Here is a 27,725-nt window from a genome sequence, read left to right on the forward strand (position 1 = left end):
CATTCTCCAGACTAATGTGGATGAGAAGCTGGTGCACACTCTAGTGCAATTCTATGATCGGGACTATCAGTGCTTTACTTTTCCCGACTTTCAGTTGGTGCCTACTCTAGAGGCTTATTCTCACTTGATGGGTCTATCTATTGCCAAGGGGGTACCTTTCTCAGGACCTGAAAATCCTCCTACTCCATTGGTTATTGCTAAAGATCTCTATCTCAAGACCACCGATGTCTCCAAAAATCTTGTCACTAAGGCTCGCATCCGAGGGTTCACTTCAGAGTATCTTCTTGGGAAAGCCAACCTCAATACCACTTGTCAGGACACTCTTGAGGCTATTCTTGCACTACTCATCTACGGGCTTATTCTCTTTCCAAATCTTGATGACTTCGTGGACATGAATGCTATTATGATCTTCCATTCCAAGAGTCCGGTTCCTACTTTGCTAGCTGACACATATCATGCTATTCACGATCGTTCCGGCAAGGGTCGTGGATACATTCTTTGTTGTGTGCCTCTCCTCTATAGGTGGTTTATTTCGCACCTTCCGGAGTCTTTCCACGACAATCCGGAGAATTGGTCTATTTCACAGAGGATTATGGCTCTCACTCCTAATGAAGTGGTTTGGCTCACTCCAGCTTCTAGGGTCAAGGAAATTATCTTTGGTGGTGGATGTTATACCCTAATTTTGGACCTAAAAATACCAACTCAATTCTTTACAAGCCATTTGATATGTCTCTGATCAATTGCATCTCTCTCTGCATTTTATTTCAATGTTATTTGCAAAATTCACATGTAAGGGTATTTCAGTCATTTCCTAGGTCAAGATTTCTTTCAATCTTTTAAAAAATTTGTTTGAGTCCTTTCAAGTATTTTGAATAAGTCTCTGTTCCATTCTACGTCAAAATCCATTTTAAAAAATTGCATTTGAAGTCATTTTGAGTCAGTTTTGCCCCTAGGGGCATTTTAGTCTTTTCATATGTTAAAGCCCTGTTTAAATCCTAAAAATTGTCTCTGAGTCTTTTAATTTTGCTTGTATGAGTCTTTGATTCAATTTCTGTTAAAAATCCATTTTTAATTGCATCTGAGTCATTTTTAGTCGTTTTAGCCCCAGGGGCATTTTGGTCATTTCACACGAAATTTTGGCAGAGAGAGGTTACTTTAAAGTACCTCATTTAGGCCATTGGTTCGTTTTAGTCCGTTTGGTCAATTTTAATCGTTTCACTTTACGTTTATTTCCATATTACGTGTTTTACCAATTTTATTATTAATTACTTTTTTTAGTCCTTTTTTGTCATTTTTTTTGCATTTCAGTCCTTTTTTTTTAGTTTAATTGCAGATTAGTCCATGTGTGTCCAAGTCATCTGTATCGTACACGTGTCAGAGTCCTATTTGTCCACAAAGGTTTGTTACAAAAGTGTGCCACATGTCACGTTTATATTGGTCCAGCAGTCATACACAGCATCTATAAATAATCCAGTCACAGTCAATGGTCAAAAGAACCATTCATTTTCTGCCAACTCAACAAACTCATTCCACTTTCTCTCTCCCAAGATTTTTCGATCAAAATCCCAAAAAACTCAGAAAATCACATGAACACCATGAACATTCATCCACCTTCAAACCCTAACCGAACTTCTTGAACTCAAATCAACATCAATCCTTCAAATTCGTGTCAGTTTCATCATAATTTGATCAAATCCAGTAACAAATTCACAAAGAATAACTCGAATTCCAGAGATTCTCAGATTCCATAGGGAATCATCATCATCGAATCTCCCTCCTTCCTGCAATTCGAACCAAAAGGCGATCACAAGAAGGAGTTTGAGAGAAAAGAAGAAAACGGATTGAAATCCTAGGGTTCCGAGTCAAAAATCGAAGCATCAACGAAGCAGATCAGGAATCAAACAGTTCACAGAGGTCAAAAGAAGAAGAAGATTCGAAGAAGTTTATCCTCTCTTCCGTCCAGGTACCAAACCTTTCTTCCCGTTCTTTCTTCATTTTTCCTCTGCAAATCATGTCAGTTTACCTCATATCCATGCTGTTTCTTCACAAATCAACGTAGACAGGGGGTTTTAGGAGATCTTTCTCCAAAACGTCGTTTAAAAAGAGTTTAAGAACAAAAACGTAGCGTTTAGCCTTTCCCCGATCTACGTTGATTCGTAAACTTTTTGAAGAAACGAGCCTCAGAATCGAAGAGAGGAGGTCGTGAGCGTCAAGAAAACGTAGTTAGATTTCCGTTTAGGGTTCCGACGCGGCGGCGCCACCGCCGGCCATCGCGTCGGAGAAGTGAGGAAGATGACCGGCTTTAGGTCGGAGAAGAGAGAGTCTGCAGACTCTCTCTCTCTAAGAAGCTTTGTAGAGAGAGAAAGGAGTGAAGATTGTGAGGGTTTTCCCTTGAATTTTGCTTTTATACCTACCTCTGATCCCATGCATGTATGCCTACGATAATTCTGTGTTCCTTGGCACATTTTGGACACTGGATCTTGGATCTGATCCAATTGGATCGATCTAATGGTCCCTGTGTCCCCTGGAAACCCAGTCTTTCTCTTAGGCTTGGGCTTGGGCTCTCACATTGTGGATTTCGTCTTTTTATGAAGTTCCTTGCTATTTCTACACTTTTTTTTGCTAGATACTCCACTATTGTGCTATAATTTCCTAAGAAAAGTCCCAAACAATTTTCCATTGTTTTTTCTTGATGATTTTCGATGGTTTCTTGATATTTCTTGCATAATGAGTACTGAAAATATGTGAAAAACATTTGTCTATTGTTAACTCATTTCCTTTCAATTCTTGATAAAATTTTGTTGAGAACTTGTAAAAAAAAATCTTAGTGAGCCCTTATTGTAATTGTGTTGATGATTTAGATCTGTTCTATGTGATTTTTGTATGCTAAACATGGATAAAAAATGCATGATTAGTAGCTTATGATTTGTGTTACCTTGGTGCAATTTTGAAGAACTTTTGGTAAAGGGTTTGTTTCCTTTTCTTTTGCTTATAATAGTGGTTAATGATTGGGTATTTTGGAGACCTTGTTTAGTGTTTAAATCAAGGTATGTGGTGCTGTTTTGGGATGTGTGATATTTGGTTGCTTAGTTAGCAAGTTATTTGTCATTTTAATATGTGAATTGGTGTAAAATAGGCCTAAAAATGCTTCATAATTGCTTAGTTCAATGCTTCTCTCTAATCCTCATGATTAAAATTAAAATGAAACCTCTAAAATTGATTAAGATATGAGGGTTAGGAGTTATGTGTTGGCGTTGCTTTTGTGGTCAAGTTTTAGGAATGTTTTGCCTTGATTTTGGGTATTTTTCTATGCTTTGTGCTATAATGTCTTTCTTTCTTTATTTCTTGTGATATTGTCATGTGTTACTAACCATTTCATTTCATGTCTCATATTCTCCATAAGCATTCCCATTTCATTCCATATCTCATCTCTTTCTCCACTTTTATTTCTTGCATTTTAAGTTTCAATTTCATGCAAAAGTTAGAATGTAAACACTTAGGAGTTTTGTAATATTTCCCTTTATGCACTTTTTAATTTCTTGGCAAAGGGGCCATAGAATGTATCTAGGGTATGATGTAAAGGACAATGGACTCTAATGATGTACACCGACACAAGCACCGACACATGCACACACATCACTATATAGCTAGAATATGCATGTTTAGATGTATGCTTAGGATTGTATGTTTAGATGTATGTTTAGGCCTTATACTTAGAAAAATCATTTTCCCAAAAACTTGAACAAACTTCACTCAAACATTTTTCATAATAAACCTTGGGGTCAAAACCCCATTGAATTTTCCTTTTATTTTCTTAATCAAACTTCAATGAAAAATAATCAAACTTTGACTTCTTTTGCAAAATGACTAATCAAACCTCACTCTTTTCATAATCTCATGCCTTTAAAGGCCTCTTTCTATTTTTCAAAATTCCAATTTTCAAACTTAAAATCAACCAACAAAAACAAAAACATTTTTGGAAGAGAACTACGGTGGATTTGATCCCTTAAACGGGTACGTAGGCAAGGAACAAAATTCCTTCAATTCAAATAAAATAAAAATTCAAACATTCTTCTCCCTCCAATTCTTCACTTAGAATACCTTTAGGCTTAATATCAATTTTCAAATAGCATTTAAAAATAAAGCGCGCGCGTAGAAATTAAAGACGGTTCCTATAGGATACTATAGTCGTTATGGGTGCCTAACACCTTCCCGTAGCGAAAACAACTCCCGGACCTCGATTCTCAAGGGTTTTGCTTACTTTTTCCCTTCCCAAGAAAAAATAAGATATCACCGGTTAAAAAGGTTCAAACGTAATCAATGTTTGACACCCGAAAACCAAGATAAAACAGCTGGCGACTTCACTGGGGAAGATTCGAGAGTTACGCCTAGTCTTTATTTCGACGCTTGCGCTCTTTTTTACTTGTTTCTTTTACTTGCTTTCCTATGTGAATAAATGTTTAATTTCTTGCAAACGTGTGGGGTGAGAATATCAAAAGTCCTGCACCCGGGCTGAGTGAACTTAGGATTTAGGAGGGATATAATCGACAATTCATTCCGGGGGTTGCCTCGTGTTTTGGATTATGCGATCAATCCCACATAGCTGAGGCATTTTGGGGGTGATGTTGTCGGCTCGTGTTGTCGTGTTTAGGCACTTTACTTCTAATTGTTCTATGACGCTATGAACCGTAGATAACCAAACCCATCCATGGCCATTTTCTAGGATGTAGTACGGAGGCTAAACCGAGTGTTGTCTCGAGTTTTAGTCGTCACGCGATTCTACACTCAAGTTAGACCTTCCGCGGATAATCATGGAGCGAGTGTTGTCTCGTGACACCGTGATATACGTCGGAGAGGTTGCAACTTGGGAACCTTTTTAGAACCCGGTTACTATTATCCTAAAGCCCTAGTTTCACCGGACACCGTGTCCACCCATGACTCCTCAACTTTGAACTTCAACCCACCATGTTTTCTCCGAACTTGAACATAATCATGCATTCATGCATACATGCATACATGCATAAACTTTTTCCATGCATTGTTATCGAAGGGCTTAGACAAGTTGAATTTGTAAACATTGTAGGAATGAAGAGGACTAATTCCTACAAGTTCAAGGAAGTGGATTTGGCTAGTTTGAGAGATTTGGCACTCAAGATTGAGGATCCGATTGGTTTCCGACGTCGCTACGGGGCTTTACTTTCTATTCTTCATACTAATGTGGATGAGAAGCTTGTGCACACTCTAGTGCAATTCTATGATCGGGGGTATCGGTGCTTCACTTTCCCAGACTTTCAGTTGGTGCCTACTCTAGAGGCTTATTCTTCCTTGATGGGTTTATCTATTGCTAAGGGGATACCTTTCTCAGGACCTGAAAATCCTCCTACTCCATTGGTTATTGCTAAGGATCTCTATCTCAAGACCACCGATGTCTCCAAGAATCTTATCACTAAGGCACGCATCCGAGGGTTCACTTCAGAGTATCTTCTTGGGAAAGCCAACCTCAATACCACTTGTCAGGACACTCTTGAGGCTATTCTTGCACTTCTCATCTATGGGCTTATTCTCTTTCCGAATCTTGATGGCTTCGTGGACATGAATGCCATTATGATCTTCCACTCCAAGAATCCGGTTCCTACTTTGCTAGCTGACACATACCATGCTATTCGCGATCGTTCCGACAAAGGTCGTGGATACATTCTTTGTTGTGTGCCTCTCCTCTATAGGTGGTTTATTTCGCACCTTCCGCAGTCTTTCCACGCCAATCCGGCGAATTGGTCTATTTCACAGAGGATTATGGCTCTCACTCCTAATGAAGTGGTTTGGCTCACTCCCGCTTCAAGGGTTAAGGAAATCATCTTTGGTGGTGGAAAGTTTCTTAATGTACCTCTTCTTGGTACCCGGGGTGGAATCAACTATAACCCGGAGCTCGCCTTGCGACAATTTGGTTTTCCGATGAAAGATAAGCCCATCAATCTTGCTACAGCTCCTTACTTCTTTCACTACTCCAGTGCTCCCACGGGAATTAGAGAAGATTTCATGGAAGCTTGGACTATGCTTCGGAAGAAAGAGGTGAAGCATATGGGTGTAAGGTCCGGTATTGCTCATGAGGCCTATACACAGTGGGTGATAAACCAAGCTGAGGAGATTGGTATGCCTTACCCCTCTATGAGATATGTGTCTGCATCTATTCCTACCATGCCTTTGCCTCTACTCCCACCTACCCAGGAGATGTATCAGGAGCATCTAGCTATGGAGAGTCGGGAGAAGCATCAGTGGAGAGCTAGATACTATGAGGCTGAGAACTTGATCATGACTTTGGATGGGAAGGATGAGCAGCAGACTCATCAGGTCTTGACACTGAAGAAAGAGCTAGCTAAGGCTAAGAGGGAGATTGAGGAGAAAGATAGATTGCTTATGAGAGACTCCAAGAGGGCTAGGGGTGCCCGTGACTTCTATGCACGATACTGCAGCTATGAGTCTGAGTCTGAGGATGATGCTTCCACTTCCTATGCTTGAGGGCCTCCATTTCCTGTTGTTATTTCCATTTGTTTATGTCGGATTTGTCTTGTAAAACTATATGTTGATTGTTTGTTTCCCGTTTATGTTAATTGTTGTTTAGTAATGTTTACAAGTTTTTAATTTGTCTAAAACCCTCTGATAACATAAAAAGAGTCTTTTTTGCATATGCATTAACACATTTCATGCATCATATGCATTCATTGGTCACAAAAAACTTCTCTCGTGCTCATTGCCTCCTGGTTTTGTCCGCCGCAGTCTGAAAAGTGGCTCGTGTTCGCAAAGTCTACCAACCAGATAGAATTCATCAGACAAGATTTCACAAGAGAAGGATGATGGCTAATTTTGAAGAGGAAAATGCTCAGCTCCGTGCCGAATTGGCTGCTATGAAAGAAGACTTGGCTAAGGCTCATGACGCTATGTCCGCTATGATGGCTGCACAGGAACAACCAGTCACTTCTGTTCCAGTTACTGCTGAGGTGATTCCCTCTATCCCACTGTCTACTGTGGCCACTGATGCTCGTTTTGCTATGCCCAACGGCCGTCCTTATGGCCTCTCAGCTTACTACTCTCCCAATACTGCTGCTGGTGTCTCTGGTTTTGCTGGTCAAGGACAGATTCCTGTATCCACTGCTATGCCTCAGGTGACTACTATTGCTACCGACCCTATTGTACACACTGTGCAACAAGTGATTGATGTCGATACTCCGCGCGGACAAGATCCCGCAATGGAAGCTATGAAGAGACAGTTGAAGGAGTTGGCTGGAGAACTCCGTGAGGTCAAGGCTAGCCGGGGAAGCAATGGTGCTCCTGCTAAAGCTCGTGATCTATGCTTGGTATCCCGATTTGAGGTTCCTAAGAAATTCAAAGAGCCAGAATTTGACAAATACAATGGGACTTCTTGCCCACACAACCATGTCATCCGGTATGTCCGAAAGATGGCTAATTACGCAGATAATGATGCACTGATGATCCATTGCTTCCAGAGTAGCTTGACAGACGATGCAGCAGATTGGTACACTAGTTTGAGCAAAGACAACATCCATACTTTTGAGGAACTCGCTGCTGCTTTTGAAGGTCAATATGAATTCAATACCCGTCTGAAGCCAAATAGGGACTCTCTTAAAGCCCTATCTCAGAAATCAGATGAAACCTTCCGTGAGTACGCTCAGAGATGGAGAGGGGCAGCTGCCCGTGTTTCTCCTCGACTTGATGAGGAAGAGTTAACACAAACATTCCTGAAGACTCTGAAGAAGGAATATAAGGAGAGAATGATAGTGTCTGCTCCAAACAACTTCTCTGATATGGTTACAATGGGAACTCGTCTAGAGGAGGCTGTCCGAGATGGTATTATTGTCCTTGAGAAAGGTGAAACCTCAACCAGTGCACCAAAGAAGTATGGTAATGGTCACCATAAGAGGAAAGAATCTGACGTAGGGATGGTATCTGGTAACCCATCTGCAGCTGCTACACAATTACCTTTGCCCTATCACTACATGCAGTACTCTCAACATCCCTTCTTCCCGCCATTCTATCAACAGTATCCTCTGCCACCGGGTCAACAACCAGTGCCCGTCAATGCTATTGCACAGCAAGTACAACAACAGCCTCCCGCTCAACAGCAACGGCAGCAACAACAGGGTCCCCGACCCAAACCTTCTTTTCCACCAATACCAATGCGGTATGGTGAGTTGCTCCCAACTCTACTGGCCAAGGGACACTGTGTCACCAGGCCAGGCAAGCCTCCGCCTAATCCATTGCCTCCCAGGTTCCGACAGGATCTAACATGTGAATTCCATCAGGGTGCTCAAGGCCATGATGTTGAAGGCTGCTTTGCTCTGAAATATATTGTGAAGGACCTAATAGAAAAGGGACGGTTGACTTTTGAGAACAGTGTTCCTCATGTCCTTGACAATCCGCTTCCAAACCATGCTGCTGTTAACATGATTGAGGCCTTTGAAAGGGTTCCCGTTCCTCAAGAGGATCCCATGTTGGATGTCCGCAATGTCATTACTCCCTTGGTGCCATTACATGTCAAGCTATGCCAGGCTTCTCTGTTCAAACATGATCATGATTCTTGTTCAGAATGTCTTTGGAATCCTATGGGCTGTTGTGTTGTGCAAGATGATATCCAGAGTCTGATGGATGACAAGCACTTGATTTCCAGTGATGTATGTGTGATTGTGCCAGTGTTCCATGACTCTCCTGTTGAGAGTGTGTCTCAGATAAGAAATGTTGAGCCTCTGGTGATCAGGTTACCTGGTCCGGTATCTTATACCTCTACCAAAGCAATTCCCTACAAGTACAATGCAACCATGATTGAGAACGGAGTGGAGGTGCCTCTGGTATCCCCAGCTACAGTTGACAATGTTGCCAGTGAAATTACAACTCTGAGAAGCGGAAAAATCCGTCCACCCTTGTTTCAAAAGAAGGTGGTGACACCTATTGCCACAATAACTCCACCAGTTGTTCCTCCTGTTGACAAGAACATCGGCCCAGCAGGCCAACCTATTGAAGAGTCCAATCTGGACGAAATCCTGAGGCTTATCAAGAAAAGTGACTATAAGATTGTTGACCAGCTGCTACAAACCCCATCAAAGATATCCATCTTGTCTCTGCTCATGAGCTCAGAAGCTCACAGGAAGGTGTTGATGAAGATACTTGAGCAAGCTTACGTTGATCACGAAGTCTCTGTGGAGCAATTCAATGGAATAGTGGGTAATATCACTGCTTGCAACAGTTTGGGATTCGGTGATGATGAACTCCCCGAAGCAGGGAAACATCACAACTTGGCTCTACATATCTCGGTGCACTGTGGGTCTGATATGATATCCAACGTTTTGGTGGACACTGGTTCATCGTTGAATGTAATGCTTGAGTCCACACTAAGGCAATTAAGTCATCATGGAATTTCCCTGAGGGGTAGCAGCTATCTGGTTAAGGCTTTTGATGGATCCCGCAAAGATGTTCTCGGGGAAGTGGACTTGCCAATCACCATTGGTCCTGAGACATTTCAGATTACTTTCCAAGTCATGGACATCAATGCTTCCTACAGTTGTCTCCTCGGAAGACCGTGGATCCACGACGCTGGAGCAGTAACTTCTACTTTGCATCAGAAGCTCAAGTTCATGAGGAATGGTAAGATTGTCACTGTGCATGGTGAAGAAGCATATCTGGTGAGCCAAGTGTCATCTTTCTCTTGTGTTGAAGCAGGGTCTGCTGAGGGGACGTCTTTTCAAGGCTTAACTGTTGAAGGAGCAGAGCCCCGGAGGGCTGGTACTAGCATGGTTTCATTGAAGGATGCCCAGAAGGCTGTCCAAGCAGGGCAGGCTGCTGGCTGGGGCAAGGTGATTCAGATCTTGGAAAACAAGCGCAAAGAAGGCCTGGGATTCTCCCCAACCTCTGGAGTTTCAACGGGAACTTTCTACAGTGCTGGGTTCATCAATGCTATTACTGAAGATGCTGCTGAAGGTGGTTACGTGCCTGCATTTGTTATACCAGGAGGCACTGTGAGAAATTGGGAGGCCATTGATATTCCTTTAGTCATGCATGCTTCCATGTAATGTGTCTTGTTGCTCATGTTTTCTTTGTTTTCAAAATAACAATCCTTTCGCTCTGCCCAAGGCGAAAGTGATATCATTGTAAGGGCGTGTTTGTTTCGGCATTGCCGTTATCAATAAAAGTTGTCGTCTTTCTCACGACTCTTTGTTTTTTACTTTTTAGTGCCTTTTTCTTGGAAATAATGGTAATGCCAGAGAAAACCAAAACATCTGTATTTTTCTTATTAATTTCAAAAATCTGCATGAAAAACTTTTTCTAAAAATCGTCCCAATCATATTATGCAGATTGAACCATAATAAACCCGTTGAACACAGTGACCCTATGGTTCCTCCAAATTTTGAATTCCCTGTATATGAAGCTGAAGATGAGGATGATGATGATGAAGAGATACCGTATGAAATCACTCGACTGCTTGAGCAAGAAAGAAGAGCCATTCAGCCTCACCAGGAAGAAATTGAGCTTATCAACCTGGGTACTGAAGAGAACAAGCGAGAGATCAAGATTGGTGCAGCACTTGAGCCAAAAGTGAAAAAAAAGATCACTCATCTTCTCCGTGATTATCCAGATGTCTTTGCATGGTCCTATGAAGATATGCCGGGTCTAGATCCCAAGATTGTGGAACATCGGATACCGACAAGACCTGAATGTCCTCCTGTCAAACAGAAATTGAGAAGGTCTCGTCCAGACATGACTCTTAAGATCAAGGCTGAAGTGCAGAAGCAAATTGATGCGGGTTTCCTCATGATACCCTGAGTGGATTGCCAACATTGTACCAGTACCAAAGAAAGATGGGAAAGTTCGAATGTGTGTTGATTACAGAGAACTGAATAAAGCCAGTCCAAAAGATAACTTCCCATTACCTCATATTGATGTGCTGGTTGACAGTACTGCTCAATCTAAAGTGTTCTCTTTCATGGATGGTTTCTCTGGCTACAACCAGATACGAATGTCTCCTGAAGATAGAGAAAAGACGTCCTTCATCACTCCATGGGGAACGTTCTGTTATAAGGTGATGCCGTTCAGCTTGATAAATGCTGGTGCTACCTATCAAAGGGGTATGACTACACTGTTTCATGATATGATTCACAAAGAGATTGAAGTATATGTTGATGATATGATTGTAAAGTCAAGTGATGAAGAGCAACATGTTGTGTATTTGAAAAAGATGTTTGAAAGATTAAGAAATTACAAGCTGCGGTTGAATCCTAATAAATGCACATTCGGTGTACGATCTGGAAAGTTGCTTGGCTTCATTGTCAGTCAAAGAGGCATTGAAGTTGATCCTGATAAAGTCCGAGCCATCAGAGAGATGCCGGCCCCTCAAACTGAGAAGCAAGTCAGAGGTTTCCTCGGACGCTTGAACTATATTTCAAGATTCATATCTCACATGACTACTACTTGTGGACCAATTTTCAAATTGCTCAGAAAGAATCAGCCTGTTGCATGGAATGATGAATGTCAGAAAGCTTTTGATAGCATTAAAGAATACCTGTTAGAGCCACCTATCCTTGTCCCACCAGTGGAAGGAAGGCCTTTGATTATGTATCTGTCAGTGTTCGATGATTCTGTGGGTTGTGTTCTCGGTCAACAAGATGAGACTGGTAAGAAAGAGCATGCTATTTACTATCTAAGCAAGAAATTCACCGACTGTGAGACTCGGTACACAATGCTTGAAAAGACTTGTTGTGCTTTAGCTTGGGCTGCCAAACGCCTGCGCCATTATATGGTGAATCATACAACTTGGTTGATCTCCCGAATGGATCCAATCAAGTATATCTTTGAGAAACCTGCCGTTACTGGAAGGATTGCACGTTGGCAAATGTTATTGTCTGAATATGATATTGTGTACAAAGCTCAGAAAGCAATTAAAGGAAGTGTCCTTGCTGAGCATCTTGCTTGTCAGCCTCTTGATGATTACCAGCCAATTAAGTTTGATTTCCCTGATGAAGAGATTATGTATTTGAAAGCGAAAGACTGTGAAGAACCACTGATCAATGAAGGGCCGGATCCCAATAGCAAGTGGGGATTGGTGTTTGATGGTGCTGTTAATGCTTATGGTAAAGGGATTGGAGCCATCATTGTAACTCCACAGGGGCACCATATTCCTTTCACCGCTCGAATAACTTTTGAATGCACAAACAATATAGCTGAATATGAAGCATGTATCTTGGGTACTGAAGAAGCCCTGGATCTGAGAATTAAGCACCTTGACATCTATGGAGATTCTGCACTTGTTATTAATCAGATAAAGGGTGAATGGGAGACTCATCATGAGAAGCTGATCCCTTATCGTGACTATGCCAGACGCCTGTTGACATACTTTACCAAGGTTGAGCTGCACCACATCCCCCGGGATGAAAATCAGATGGCTGATGCCCTTGCTACTCTGTCTTCCATGTTTCGTGTCAATCACTGGAATGATGTGCCTGTGATCAAGGTGCAGCGTCTCGATAGACCCGCTCATGTGTTTACTGTTGAAAATATGCCAGATCAAGCTGATGAAGATGTGAATGATAAAAAGCCTTGGTATTACAACATCAAACGATTCTTGCAGAATCGTGAATATCCACCCAGTGCCTCCAACAGGGATAAAAAGACTTTGAGACGATGGGCTAGCAGATTCCTTCTGGACGGAGAAATCCTATACAAGAGGAACTATGACATGGTCCTGTTGAGGTGCGTTGACAAACAAGAAGCTGAGAAATTGATGCATGATGTACATGACGGTACCTTTGGGACCCATGCTTCGGGCCACACCATGTCAAGGAAACTGTTAAGAGCCGGCTATTACTGGATAACTATGGAACGTGATTGCCACAAACATGCTAAGAGATGCCACAAATGCCAAATCTATGCTGACAAGATCCATGTGCCTCCACATGCTCTCATTGTTATATCTTCCCCATGGCCTTTCTCTATGTGGGGCATTGACATGATCGGAAGAATTGAGCCAAAAGCTTCCAACGGACATCGTTTCATCCTAGTGGCAATTGACTATTTCACCAAGTGGGTTGAAGCTGCTTCCTATGCTAATGTGACCAAGCAAGTGGTTGTCAAGTTTATCAAGAATAACATCATCTGTAGATATGGTGTTCCCAACAAGATCATCACTGACAATGGTTCCAATCTGAACAATAGTATGATGCAAGCTTTATGTGAAGAATTCAAAATTGAACATCACAACTCTTCTCCTTATAGACCTCAGATGAATGGTGCAGTTGAGGCCGCTAACAAGAACATCAAGAAGATTGTTCAAAAGATGGTCACTACTTACAAAGACTGGCATGAGATGCTACCGTTTGCCTTGCATGGTTACCGAACTACAGTGCGCAGTTCAACCGGGGCAACTCCCTTCTCTCTTGTATATGGTATGGAAGCAGTTCTCCCTCTGGAAGTGGAGATTCCATCTCTCCGAGTGATCATGGAAGCAAAACTAACTGAGGCTGAATGGTGTCAAAGTCGGTATGATCAATTGAATTTGATTGAAGAGAAACGTATGGATGCTATGACTCATGGACAGTTGTATCAAGTGCGAATGAAGAATGCTTTTTACAAGAAAGTCCGACCTCGAGAATTCAAGGAAGGCGAACTTGTATTGAAAAGAAGGATAAGTCAACAACCCGACCCAAGGGGTAAGTGGACACCCAACTATGAAGGTCCTTATGTTGTCAAGAAGGCTTTCTCTGGTGGTGCTTTGATTCTCACACACATGGATGGTGTTGAACTCCCAAATCCTGTTAATGCCGATATAGTCAAGAAATACTTTGTCTAGAAAGAAAAGAACAGCGTGGTAGGTCGAAAACCCGAAAGGGCGGCCTAGGCAAAAATGCGCTTCCCGGTGGATCGAAAACCCGAAAGGGCGATCCAGGCAAAAGTTAGGGACAAAAAAATGAATATGAAAGAACTCGCTGAGATTGTACGCAACTCAGGCAAGAATGAGCGCCTCGATGAGCCGAAAACCCGAAAGGGCGGTTCATGCAAAAATGAGGTTGACAATAAAAGACAAGTAACTATATCTGGCAAATCACCATCACCCCTTGGGGCATCTGCAACTGTCAATGATCATCTTCATCAGAGGCTTCTGTACTTGTGAATTCAAAATTTCTATGAAATGTAGCGGCCATCGTGTTCAATGTATCACCAACCAATAAAATTACCATTTTCCAAGCTTTGTAAATCTGTGGAGTCATGCCTTTGACTGACTCTCACTCTTCTACATCAATTTGAGCCTTTCTATTGTTTGAAACTCTATTTTCTTTCTACTTTCAATGCTATATACAAAATATTTTCTTTCTATTTGATGATGTCAATGTCTGAAACAAACATTTTTGAAAATTGAAAAATCTCCTTCCGTCTATTTTGACAGCAAACCTGAGCAATAGGGTGCATTTCAATGAAACATGCATGAATGAATGAATATCAATATCTATTTCAATACATGTTACAAGCAGGTTACTCCCTAGGATGATCTATGGTCAATGGCAAGAATGAAAAAACAGAATGAAATTGGAAAAATGAAAATAAGAAGCTCGCTAAGTTGAAAACCCGAAAGGGCAGCTTAGGCAAAAATGAGCACCCCGCTGATTGACAACCTATGAAGGCAATTCAGGCAAAAATGGGGTTTGAAAAGAATTTTTACTCCCCGGTGAATCGAAAACCCGAAAGGGCGGTTCAGGCAAAAGTGGGGTTTGAAAATGAAAATTGAAAAGAATATAAAAGCATTGACCACAGATGCGAACATCCAATGATTACCCAGCACTGACACGCCTAGCAACGGCGACCTGTATCCAAGAACCTTCCAAGGGCCCTCCTTTACAAGTTTTATTGCCCTCAGCCATGGTTTTGATACGTCTCCCAAACGACGGTCTCTCCAAAGAGGTTTTCCCCCTATGAATATGTTTCAGCACGAGCCACTACGTGCCCAATCTTCCAATGTTTTGTCTATCTTTGTGAAACTTCCTTGTCAAACTGCCAATCAATCATGCATTTCAAGCATTCATACATGCATAATCATGCATTTTATGTGCTCATACATCCAATAATCTTGCTATACCATACATACATGTTGCGTATCCAACTGTCAACTGTCAAATTCAATTTCAATCACAATTCCAATTCCAAACTGTCAAATTCAATTCAATTTCAACTGTCAAATTCGATGCAATCTCAACTTTCCAATCTCAATTCCAAATCATGTCAACTGTCAAATTCGAAGCAATCTCAAATTCAATTTCAATTCAATACCAATTCGAAGCAATTTCCAATCTCCAATTTCAATTCCAATTTCAATGACAATCTCCAATGTCAATATCCAATGTCAATGTCAATGTCAATGTCAATGTCAATGTCAATGCCAATGTCAATGTCAATGTCAATGTCAATGTCAATGTCCAATGTCAATGTCAATGTCAATGTCAATTTTCAATTCAATTCCCAATCCAATCTCAATGTCCATTGCAACTCTCCAATCCAATGTCTATGTCTCTGTTCAATCTCAACTTTCAATCTCTCTTTCAATGTCAACTTTCAATTCAAATCAATGTCAATTCACTCTCAATTTGCTTTTGGGCCAACAAAAATGGTCATGTCTATTTTCAAATCAAGTCAATGACAATTTACCCTCAATCGGTATTTTGTTAAACCAGACTTTCAATTTGTATCTTGTTACTGGTCAAGTGCCGGGTTCGATCCAAGAAAAAGAACCACTTGTACCTGCTTATACCCATGCTTCCGGACAAACGACAAGTTCGATCTAAAAGAACAGTTTGTACCCAGCTCATGTTTTGTTATCGGACAAACGACAAGTTCGATCTAAAAAGAACAGTTTGTACCCAGCTTATGCTTTGTTAATCGGTCAAACGGCAAGTTCGATCTAAAAGAACAGTTTGCACCTTCCCACATGACGTGGTGATAATCCCACAAGCAAGTTCGATCCAAAGAAACAGCTTGTATCAACCCTTTTGTCTATGTCTCCAGCCAAACGGCCAGTTCAATCCAAAGAACAGTTTGTGTCTGCCTATCTGTTTGTATCTTCAGCTAAGGGTCATGTTCGATCCAAAGAACAGCTCGTATCCGCCTATGTGTCTATGTTTCCGGTCAAGTGCCAAGTTCAATCCCAAGAACAGCTTGCACCTATATTTTGTTTTGTATTCCTTGGTCAAGTGGCTAGTTTGACCCAGAGAACAGCTTGTACCTTATTTTCTATCCCTGGTTTGTCTACCCTGTCAGTGTCTATCTGAATCCCCAGTGACATGACAGGTTCCATAGACTCCAGTCGTTTGTCTCGCATTCATAATCAAATATTGCATAACATTCATGATTTTGAAAATCTGAAAGCGTATTTTTATGTCCAAAAACAGTGCAAATGTTAATATTTAAGTATCTTCGTCCCGTCAACTCTAAGACTTCGTCTCTTGACTCTCCGGACAAAGAAACTTAAATAGGGGCAGCTGTTATACCCTAATTTTGGACCTAAAAATACCAACTCAATTCTTTACAAGCCATTTGATATGTCTCTGATCAATTGCATCTCTCTCTGCATTTTATTTCAATGTTATTTGCAAAATTCACATGTAAGGGTATTTCAGTCATTTCCTAGGTCAAGATTTCTTTCAATCTTTTAAAAATTTTGTTTGAGTCCTTTCAAGTAGTTTGAATAAGTCTCTGTTCCATTCTACGTCAAAATCCATTTTAAAAAATTGCATTTGTAGTCATTTGTTTTGCCCCTAGGGGCATTTTAGTCTTTTCATATGTTAAAGCCCTGTTTAAATCCTAAAAATTGTCTCTGAGTCTTTTAATTTTGCTTGTATGAGTCTTTGATTCAATTTCTGTTAAAAATCCATTTTTAATTGCATCTGAGTCATTTTTAGTCGTTTTAGCCCCAGGGGCATTTTGGTCATTTCACACGAAATTTTGGCAGAGAGAGGTTACTTTAAAGTACCTCATTTAGGCCATTGGTTCGTTTTAGTCCGTTTGGTCAATTTTAATCGTTTCACTTTACGTTTATTTCCAAATTACGTGTTTTACCAATTTTATTATTAATTACTTTTTTTAGTCCTTTTTTGTCATTTTTTTTGCATTTCAGTCCTTTTTTTTTAGTTTAATTGCAGATTAGTCCATGTGTGTCCAAGTCATCTGTATCGTACACGTGTCAGAGTCCTATTTGTCCACAAAGGTTTGTTACAAAAGTGTGCCACATGTCACGTTTATATTGGTCCAGCAGTCATACACAGCATCTATAAATAATCCAGTCACAGTCAATGGTCAAAAGAACCATTCATTTTCTGCCAACTCAACAAACTCATTCCACTGTCTCTCTCCCAAGATTTTTCGATCAAAATCCCAAAAAACTCAGAAAATCACATGAACACCATGAACATTCATCCACCTTCAAACCCTAACCGAACTTCTTGAACTCAAATAAACATCAATCCTTCAAATTCGTGTCAGTTTCATCATAATTTGATCAAATCCAGTAACAAATTCACAAAGATTAACTCGAATTCCAGAGATTCTCAGATTCCATAGGGAATCATCATCATCGAATCTCCCTCCTTCCTGCAATTCGAACCAAAAGGCGATCACAAGAAGGAGTTTGAGAGAAAAGAAGAAAACGGATTGAATTCGAAACCGAATTAGAGGAGAAGAAGATCGAAGAAACCAGCACAAGAATCACAGCAAAATCTGAAATCCTAGGGTTCCGAGTCAAAAATCGAAGCATCAACGAAGCAGATCAGGAATCAAACAGTTCACAGAGGTCAAAAGAAGAAGAAGATTCGAAGAAGTTCATCCTCTCTTCCGTCCAGGTACCAAACCTTTCTTCCCGTTCTTTCTTCATTTTTCCTCTGCAAATCATGTCAGTTTACCTCATATCCATGCTGTTTCTTCACAAATCAACGTAGACAGGGGGTTTTAGGAGATCTTTCTCCAAAATGTCATTTAAAAAGAGTTTAAGAACAAAAACGTAGCGTTTAGCCTTTCCCCGATCTACGTTGATTCGTAAACTTTTTGAAGAAACGAGCCTCAGAATCGAAGAGAGGAGGTCGTGAGCGTCAAGAAAACGTAGTTAGATTTCCGTTTAGGGTTCCGACGCGGCGGCGCCACCGCCGGCCACCGCGTCGGAGAAGTGAGGAAGATGACCGGCTTTAGGTCGGAGAAGAGAGAGTCTGCAGACTCTCTCTCTCTAAGAAGCTTTGTAGAGAGAGAAAGGAGTGAAGATTGTGAGGGTTTTCCCTTGAATTTTGCTTTTATACCTACCTCTGATCCCATGCATGTATGCCTACGATAATTCTGTGTTCCTTGGCACATTTTGGACACTGGATCTTGGATCTGATCCAATTGGATCGATCTAATGGTCCCTGTGTCCCCTGGAAACCCAGTCTTTCTCTTAGGCTTGGGCTTGGGCTCTCACATTGTGGATTTCGTCTTTTTATGAAGTTCCTTGCTATTTCTACACTGTTTTTTGCTAGATACTCCACTATTGTGCTATAATTTCCTAAGAAAAGTCCCAAACAATTTTCCATTGTTTTTTCTTGATGATTTTCGATGGTTTCTTGATATTTCTTGCATAATGATTACTGAAAATATGTGAAAAACATTTGTCTATTGTTAACTCATTTCCTTTCAATTCTTGATAAAATTTTGTTGAGAACTTGTAAAAAAAAATCTTAGTGAGCCCTTATTGTAATTGTGTTGATGATTTAGATCTGTTCTATGTGATTTTTGTATGCTAAACATGGATAAAAAATGCATGATTAGTAGCTTATGATTTGTGTTACCTTGGTGCAATTTTGAAGAACTTTTGGTAAAGGGTTTGTTTCCTTTTCTTTTGCTTATAATAGTGGTTAATGATTGGGTATTTTGGAGACCTTGTTTAGTGTTTAAATCAAGGTATGTGGTGCTGTTTTGGGATGTGTGATATTTGGTTGCTTAGTTAGCAAGTTATTTGTCATTTTAATATGTGAATTGGTGTAAAATAGGCCTAAAAATGCTTCATAATTGCTTAGTTCAATGCTTCTCTCTAATCCTCATGATTAAAATTAAAATGAAACCTCTAAAATTGATTGAGATATGAGGGTTAGGAGTTATGTGTTGGCATTGCTTTTGTGGTCAAGTTTTAGGAATGTTTTGCCTTGATTTTGGGTATTTTTCTATGCTTTGTGCTATAATGTCTTTCTTGCTTTATTTCTTGTGATATTGTCATGTGTTACTAACCATTTCATTTCATGTCTCATATTCTCCATAAGCATTCCCATTTCATTCCATATCTCATCTCTTTCTCCACTTTTATTTCTTGCATTTTAAGTTTCAATTTCATGCAAAAGTTAGAATGTAAACACTTAGGAGTTTTGTAATATTTCCCTTTATGCACTTTTTAATTTCTTGGCAAAGGGGCCATAGAATGTATCTAGGGTATGATGTAAAGGACAATGGACTCTAATGATGTACACCGACACAAGCACCGACACATGCACACACATCACTATATAGCTAGAATATGCATGTTTAGATGTATGCTTAGGATTGTATGTTTAGATGTATGTTTAGGCCTTATACTTAGAAAAATCATTTTCCCAAAAACTTGAACAAACTTCACTCAAACATTTTTCATAATAAACCTTGGGGTCAAAACCCCATTGAATTTTCCTTTTATTTTCTTAATCAAACTTCAATGAAAAATAATCAAACTTTGACTTCTTTTGCAAAATGACTAATCAAACCTCACTCTTTTCATAATCTCATGCCTTTAAAGGCCTCTTTCTATTTTTCAAAATTCCAATTTTCAAACTTAAAATCAACCAACAAAAACAAAAACATTTTTGGAAGAGAACTACGGTGGATTTGATCCCTTAAACGGGTACGTAGGCAAGGAACAAAATTCCTTCAATTCAAATAAAATAAAAATTCAAACATTCTTCTCCCTCCAATTCTTCACTTAGAATACCTTTAGGCTTAATATCAATTTTCAAATAGCATTTAAAAATAAAGCGCGCGCGTAGAAATTAAAGACGGTTCCTATAGGATACTATAGTCGTTATGGGTGCCTAACACCTTCCCGTAGCGAAAACAACTCCCGGACCTCGATTCTCAAGGGTTTTGCTTACTTTTTCCCTTCCCAAGAAAAAATAAGATATCACCGGTTAAAAAGTTTCAAACGTAATCAATGTTTGACACCCGAAAACCAAGATAAAACAGTGGAAAGTTTCTTAATGTACCTCTTCTTGGTACCCGGGGTGGAATCAACTATAACCCGGAGCTTGCCTTGCGACAATTTGGTTTCCCGATGAAAGAAAAACCCATCAATCTTGCTACAGCTCCTTACTTCTTTCACTACTCCAATGCTCCCACGGGAATAAGAGAGGATTTCATGGAAGCTTGGTCCAAGCTTCGGAAGAAAGAGGTGAAGCACATGGGTGTAAGGTCCGGTGTTGCTCATGAGGCCTATACACAGTGGGTGATAAACCAAGCTGAGGAGATTGGTATGCCTTACCCCTCTATGAGATATGTGTCTGCATCTATTCCTACCATGCCTTTGCCTCTACTCCCACCTACCCAGGAGATGTATCAGGAGCATCTAGCTATGGAGAGTCGGGAGAAGCATCAGTGGAGGGCTAGATACTATGAGGCTGAGAACTTGATCATGACTTTGGATGGAAAGGATGAGCAGAAGACTCATGAGGTGATGACACTGAAGAAAGAGTTAGCTAAGGCTAAGAGAGAGATTGAAGAGAAAGATAGGTTGCTTATGAGAGACTCTAAGAGGGCTAGGGGTGCCCGTAACTTCTATGCACGATACTACAGCTATGAGTCTGAGTCTGAGGACGATGCTTCCACTTCCTACGCTTGAGGGTTTTTACTTCCTGTTGTTATTTCCATTTATGTTGCTTTACATTTCAAAGTCTATCCCTTGGCTTAGCATTTCAAAGGGAATCATCTTGTAAAACTGTATGTTGGTTGTTTGTTTCCCGTTTATGTTAATTGTTGTTTAGTAATGTTTACAAGTTTCTAGTTTGTCTAAAATCCTTCGATAACATAAAAAGAGTCTTTTTGCATATGCATTTACACATCTCATGCATCATATGCATTCATTGGTCACAAAAGACTCCTCTCGTGCTCATTGCCTCCTGGTTTTGTCCGCCGCAGTCTGAAAAGTGGCTCGTGTTCGCAAGGTTTACCAACCAAATAGAGTTCATCAAACAAGATTTCACAAGAGAAGACTTGGCTAAGGCTCATGACGTTATGTCCACTATGATGGCTACACAAGAACAACCAGCCACATCTGTTCCAGCTGCTACTGAAGCAATTCCATCTATCCCACTATCTACTGTGGCTACTGATGCTCGTTTTGTTATGCCCAATGGGCGTCCTTATGGTCTCTCAGCTTACTATTCTCCTAATATTGCTGCTGGTGTCTCTGGTTTTGCTGGTCAAGGACAGATTCCCGCATCTACTGCTATGCCTCAAGTGACTACCGTTGTTACCGATCCTATTGTCCACACTGTGCAACATGTGATTGATGTCGATATTCCGCGTGGACCAGACCCTGTAATGGAAGCTATGAAAAGACAGTTAAAAGAGTTGGCTGGAGAACTCCGTGAGGTCAAGGCTAGCCGTGGAAACAATGTCTCTGCTAAGGCTCGTGCTCTATGCTTGGTATCCCGATTTGAGATTCCTAAGAAGTTTAAGGTGCCAGATTTTGACAAATACAATGGAACTTCTTGTCCACATAGCCACATCATTCGGTACGTCTGGAAGATGGCCAATTATGCAGATAATGATGCACTGATGATACATTGCTTTCAAGACAGCCTAGCAGAAGATGCGGCAGATTGGTACACTGGTTTGAGCAAAGACAATATCCATACTTTTGAGGAACTTGCTTCTGCTTTTGAGAGCCATTATGAGTTCAATACCCGCTTGAAGCCAAATAGGGACTCTCTTAAGTCCTTGTCTCAGAAGTCAGATGAAACTTTCCGTGAATACGCTCAGAGGTGGAGAGGGGCAGCTGCCCGTGTTTCTCCTCGGCTTGATGAGGAAGAATTAACACAGACATTCCTGAAGACTTTGAAGAAGGAATATGTTGAAAGAATGATAGTCTCTGCCCCAAATAATTTCTCCGACATGGTTAGTATGGGAACTCGTCTAGAGGAGGCTGTCAGAGAAGGTATTATTGTTCTTGAGAAGGGTGAATCCTCAACTAACGCACCTAAGAAGTACGGTAATGGCCACCATAAGAAGAAAGAATTTGAAGTAGGGATGGTATCTGGTAATCAGTCTACACCTGCTAATGCTACTCAATTACCTTTACCCTATCAATACATGCAGTACTCTCAACATCCCTTCTTCGCACCATTCTACCAGCAATATCCTCTACCACCGGGTCAACCACCGGTGCCCGTTAATGCCATTGCTCAACAGGTACAACAACAGCCTCCTGCTCCACAGCAGCAACAACAGGGTCCTCGGCCCATGACTTATTTTCCACCAATACCAATGCGGTATGCTGACCTGCTCCCAACTCTACTTGCTAAGGGACATTGTGTCACCAGACCAGGCAGGCCTCCGCCTAATCCTTTGCCTCCTAGGTTCCGACAAGATCTTACGTGTGAATTCCATCAGGGCGCTCAAGGCCATGATGTTGAAGGTTGTTATTCTTTGAAATATGTTGTGAAGGATCTGATAGACAGAGGAAGGTTGACCTTTGAGAATAGTGTTCCTCATGTTCTTGACAATCCACTTCCAAATCATGTCGCAGATAATATGATCGAGGCTTTTGAAAGGGTTCCTATTTCTAGAGAGGATCCCATGTTGGATGTCCGCAATGTTGCTACTCCCTTGGTGTCGCTACATGTCAAACTGTGTCAAGCTTCCTTGTTTAATCACGATCATGCTTCCTGTGCAGAATGTCTTCAAAATCCTATGGGCTGTTGTGTGGTGCAAGATGATATACAGAGCCTGATGGATGACAAGTACTTGATTGCCAGTGATGTATGTGTGATTGTGCCAGTGTTTCATGATTCTCCCGTTGAAAGTGTATCTAAGAGAAGGAATGTTGAGCCCTTAGTGATCAGGTTACCTGGTCCAGTATCTTATGCCTCTACCAAAGCAATCCCTTACAAGTACAATGCAACCATGATTGAGAATGGGGTGGAAGTGCCTCTGGTATCCCCAGCTACGGTCGATAATGTTGCGGAAGAAATTACAGCTCTGAGGAGCGGAAAAGTCCGTCCACCCTTGTTCCAGAAAAAGGTGGTTACACCTGCTGCTACCATAACTCCACCAGTTACTCCTCCTATTGACAAGACTGTCGGCCCATCAAGCCAATCTATTGAAGAGTCTAACCTGGAAGAAATTCTGAGGCTTATCAAAAAGAGTGACTATAAAATTGTTGACCAGCTGCTGCAAACTCCGTCAAAGATATCCATCTTGTCTCTGCTCATGAGCTCAGAGGCTCATAGGAAAGTGCTGATGAAAGTACTAGAACAAGCTTATGTTGACCATGAAGTCTCTGTGGATCAGTTTGATGGAATAGTGGGTAACATTACTGCCTGCAACAACTTGGGATTTGGTGATGATGAACTCCCCGAAGCAGGGAAACACCACAACTTGGCTCTGCATATCTCGGTACACTGCAAGTCTGACATGATATCCAATGTGCTGGTGGACACTGGATCATCTTTAAATGTAATGCCTGAGTCTACACTGAGACAATTGAGCCATCATGGAATCTCTCTGAGGGGAAGCAGCTACTTGGTTAAAGCTTTTGACGGATCTCGCAAGGATGTTCTGGGGGAAGTAGACTTGTCAATTACCATTGGTCCCGAGACATTTCAGATTACTTTCCAGGTCATGGACATCAATGCTTCTTACAGTTGTCTCCTTGGAAGGCCGTGGATTCACGATGCTGGAGCAGTAACTTCTACTTTGCATCAGAAACTCAAGTTCATGAGGAACGGTAAGATTGTCACTGTACATGGTGAAGAAGCATATCTGGTTAGCCAAGTGTCATCTTTCTCTTGTGTTGAAGCAGGGTCCGTTGAAGGGACGTCATTTCAAGGCTTGACTGTTGAAGGTGCGGAGTCTCGAAGAGCTGGTACTGCTATGGCTTCACTGAAAGATGCCCAGAAGACTGTTCAAGAAGGGCAGGCTGCTGGCTGGGGCAGAGTAATTCAGATTTTGGAAAACAAGCGTAAAGAGGGCCTCGGATTCTCCCCAACCTCTGGTGTTTCAACAGGAACTTTCTACAGTACTGGGTTTATCAATGCTATTGCTGAAGATACTGTCGAAAGTAGTTATGTGCCTACATTTGTTGTACCAGGAGGCACTGTGAGAAATTGGGAGGCCATTGATGTTCCTTTAGTCATGCATGCTTCCATGTAATGTGTCTTGTTGCTCATGTTTTTCTTTGTTTTCAAAATAACAATCCTTTCGCTCTGCCCAAGGCGAAAGTGATATCATTGTAAGGGCATGTTTGTTTCGGCATTGCCGTTATCAATAAAAGTTGTCGTCTTTCTCACGACTCTTTGTTTTTTACTTTTTAGTGCCTTTTTCTTGGAAATAATGGTAATGCCAGAAAAAACCAAAACATCTGTATTTTCTTATTAATTTCAAAAATCTGCATAAAAACATTTTTTCTAAAATTATCCCAATCATATTATGCAGATTGAACCATAATAAACCCGTTGAACACAGTGACCCTATGGTTCCTCCAAATTTTGAATTCCCTGTATATGAAGCTGAAGATGAGGAGGATAATGAAGAGATACCATATGAGATCACTCGACTGCTTGAGCAAGAAAGAAGAGCCATTCAGCCTCACCAGGAAGAAATTGAGCTTATCAACCTGGGTACTGAAGAGAATAAGCGAGAGATCAAGATTGGTGCTGCACTTGAGCCAGAAGTGAAAAAGAAGATTATTCAGCTCCTCCATGATTATCCCGACGTCTTTGCATGGTCCTATGAAGATATGCCGGGTCTAGATCCCAAGATTGTGGAACATCGAATACCGACAAAACCTGAATGTCCTCCCGTCAAACAGAAATTGAGAAGGTCTCGTCCAGACATGGCTCTTAAGATCAAGGCTGAAGTGCAAAAGCAAATTGACGCGGGCTTCCTCATGACAGCTGAATATCCTGAGTGGATTGCCAACATTGTACCAGTGCCAAAGAAAGATGGAAAAGTTCGAATGTGTGTTGATTACAGAGATCTGAATAAAGCCAGTCCGAAAGATAACTTCCCATTGCCTCACATTGATGTTCTTGTTGACAGTACCGCTCAATCCAAAGTGTTCTCCTTTATGGATGGTTTCTCTGGCTATAACCAAATACGGATGTCACCTGAAGATAGAGAAAAGACGTCCTTCATTACTCCGTGGGGAACATTCTGTTATAAAGTGATGCCGTTTGGCTTGATAAATGCTGGTGCTACCTATCAAAGAGGTATGACAACTCTGTTTCATGATATGATTCACAAAGAGATTGAAGTATATGTTGATGATATGATTGTGAAATCAAGTGATGAAGAGCAGCATGTTGTGTATTTGAAAAAGATGTTTGAAAGACTGAGAAAGTACAAGCTGCGGTTGAATCCTAACAAGTGTACATTTGGTGTAAGATCTGGAAAGTTGCTGGGCTTCATTGTCAGCCAAAGAGGCATTGAAGTTGACCCTGACAAAGTCCGAGCCATCAGAGAGATGCCGGCCCCTCAAACTGAAAAGCAAGTCAGAGGTTTCCTCGGACGTCTGAACTATATTTCAAGATTCATATCTCACATGACCACTACATGTGGACCAATTTTCAAATTGCTCAGAAAGAATCAGCCTGTTGTATGGAATGATGAATGCCAGGAAGCTTTTGATAGCATTAAAGAATATCTGTTGGAACCACCTATCCTTGTCCCACCAGTGGAAGGAAGGCCTTTGATTATGTATCTGTCAGTGTTAGATGATTCTGTGGGTTGTGTTCTCGGTCAACAAGACGAGACTGGAAAGAAAGAACATGCTATCTACTATCTGAGCAAGAAGTTCACCGACTGTGAGACTCGGTATACAATGCTTGAAAAGACTTGTTGTGCTTTAGCCTGGGCTGCCAAACGCATGCGTCATTATATGGTGAATCATACAACTTGGTTGATATCCCGAATGGATCCAATCAAGTACATCTTTGAGAAGCCTGCTGTTACTGGAAAGATTGCACGTTGGCAAATGTTGTTGTCTGAATATGATATTGTGTACAAAGCTCAGAAAGCGATCAAAGGAAGTGTCCTTGCTGAACATCTTGCTTGTCAACCTCTTGATGATTACCAGCCAATTAAGTTGGATTTCCCTGATGAAGAGATCATGTATCTGAAAGCAAAAGACTGTGAAGAACCACTGATTAATGAAGGGCCAGATCCCAATAGCAAATGGGGATTGGTGTTTGATGGTGCTGTTAATGCTTATGGTAAAGGAATTGGAGCCATCATTGTAACTCCGCAGGGGCACCACATTCCTTTCACCGCTCGAATAACTTTTGAATGCACAAACAACATAGCTGAATATGAAGCATGTATCCTGGGCATTGAAGAAGCCCTTGATCTGAGAATTAAGCACCTTGACATCTATGGAGATTCTGCGCTTGTTATTAATCAGATAAAGGGTGAATGGGAGACTCATCATGAGAAGTTGATCCCTTACCGTGACTATGCAAGACGTCTATTGACATATTTTACCAAGGTTGAGCTGCACCATATCCCTCGGGATGAAAATCAGATGGTTGACGCTCTTGTTACTCTGTCTTCCATGTTTCGTGTGAACCATTGGAATGATGTGCCCGTGATCAAAGTGCAGCGTCTTGATAGACCCGCTCATGTGTTTACTATTGAAAATATGCCAGATCAGGCTGATCAAGATGTGAATGATAAGAAGTCTTGGTATTACAACATCAAACAATTCTTGCAGAATCATGAATATCCACCTGGTGCTTCCAACAGGGATAAAAAGACTTTGAGACGATGGGCTAGCAGATTCCTTCTGGATGGAGAAATCCTATATAAGAGGAACTATGACATGGTCTTGTTGAGATGCGTTGATAAATTAGAAGCCGAGAAATTGATGCATGACGTACATGATGGTACTTTTGGGACCCATGCTTCGGGTCACACCATGTCAAGAAAACTGTTAAGAGCCGGCTATTACTGGATAACCATGGAACGTGACTGCCACAAACATGCTAAGAGATGCCACAAGTGTCAAATTTATGCTGACAAGATTCATGTGCCTCCACATGCTCTCAATGTTATGTCTTCCCCATGGCCTTTCTCTATGTGGGGCATTGACATGATCGGAAGAATTGAACCAAAAGCTTCCAACGGACATCGTTTCATTGTAGTGGCAATTGACTACTTCACCAAGTGGGTCGAGGCTGCCTCCTATGCAAATGTGACCAAGCAAGTGGTTGTCAAGTTTATCAAGAATAACATCATCTGTCGATATGGTGTTCCTAACAAGATCATCACTGACAATGGTTCCAATCTGAACAATAACATGGTGCAAGCTTTATGTGAAGAATTCAAAATTAAACATCACAACTCTTCTCCTTATAGACCTCAGATGAATGGTGCAGTTGAGGCCGCTAACAAGAACATCAAGAAGATTGTTCAGAAGATGGTCA

Source organism: Medicago sativa, chromosome 4, assembly GCF_051527215.1.
Source record: "Medicago sativa cultivar Bolivia chromosome 4, Bolivia_mono, whole genome shotgun sequence".
NCBI classification, from domain to species: Eukaryota; Viridiplantae; Streptophyta; class Magnoliopsida; order Fabales; family Fabaceae; genus Medicago; species Medicago sativa.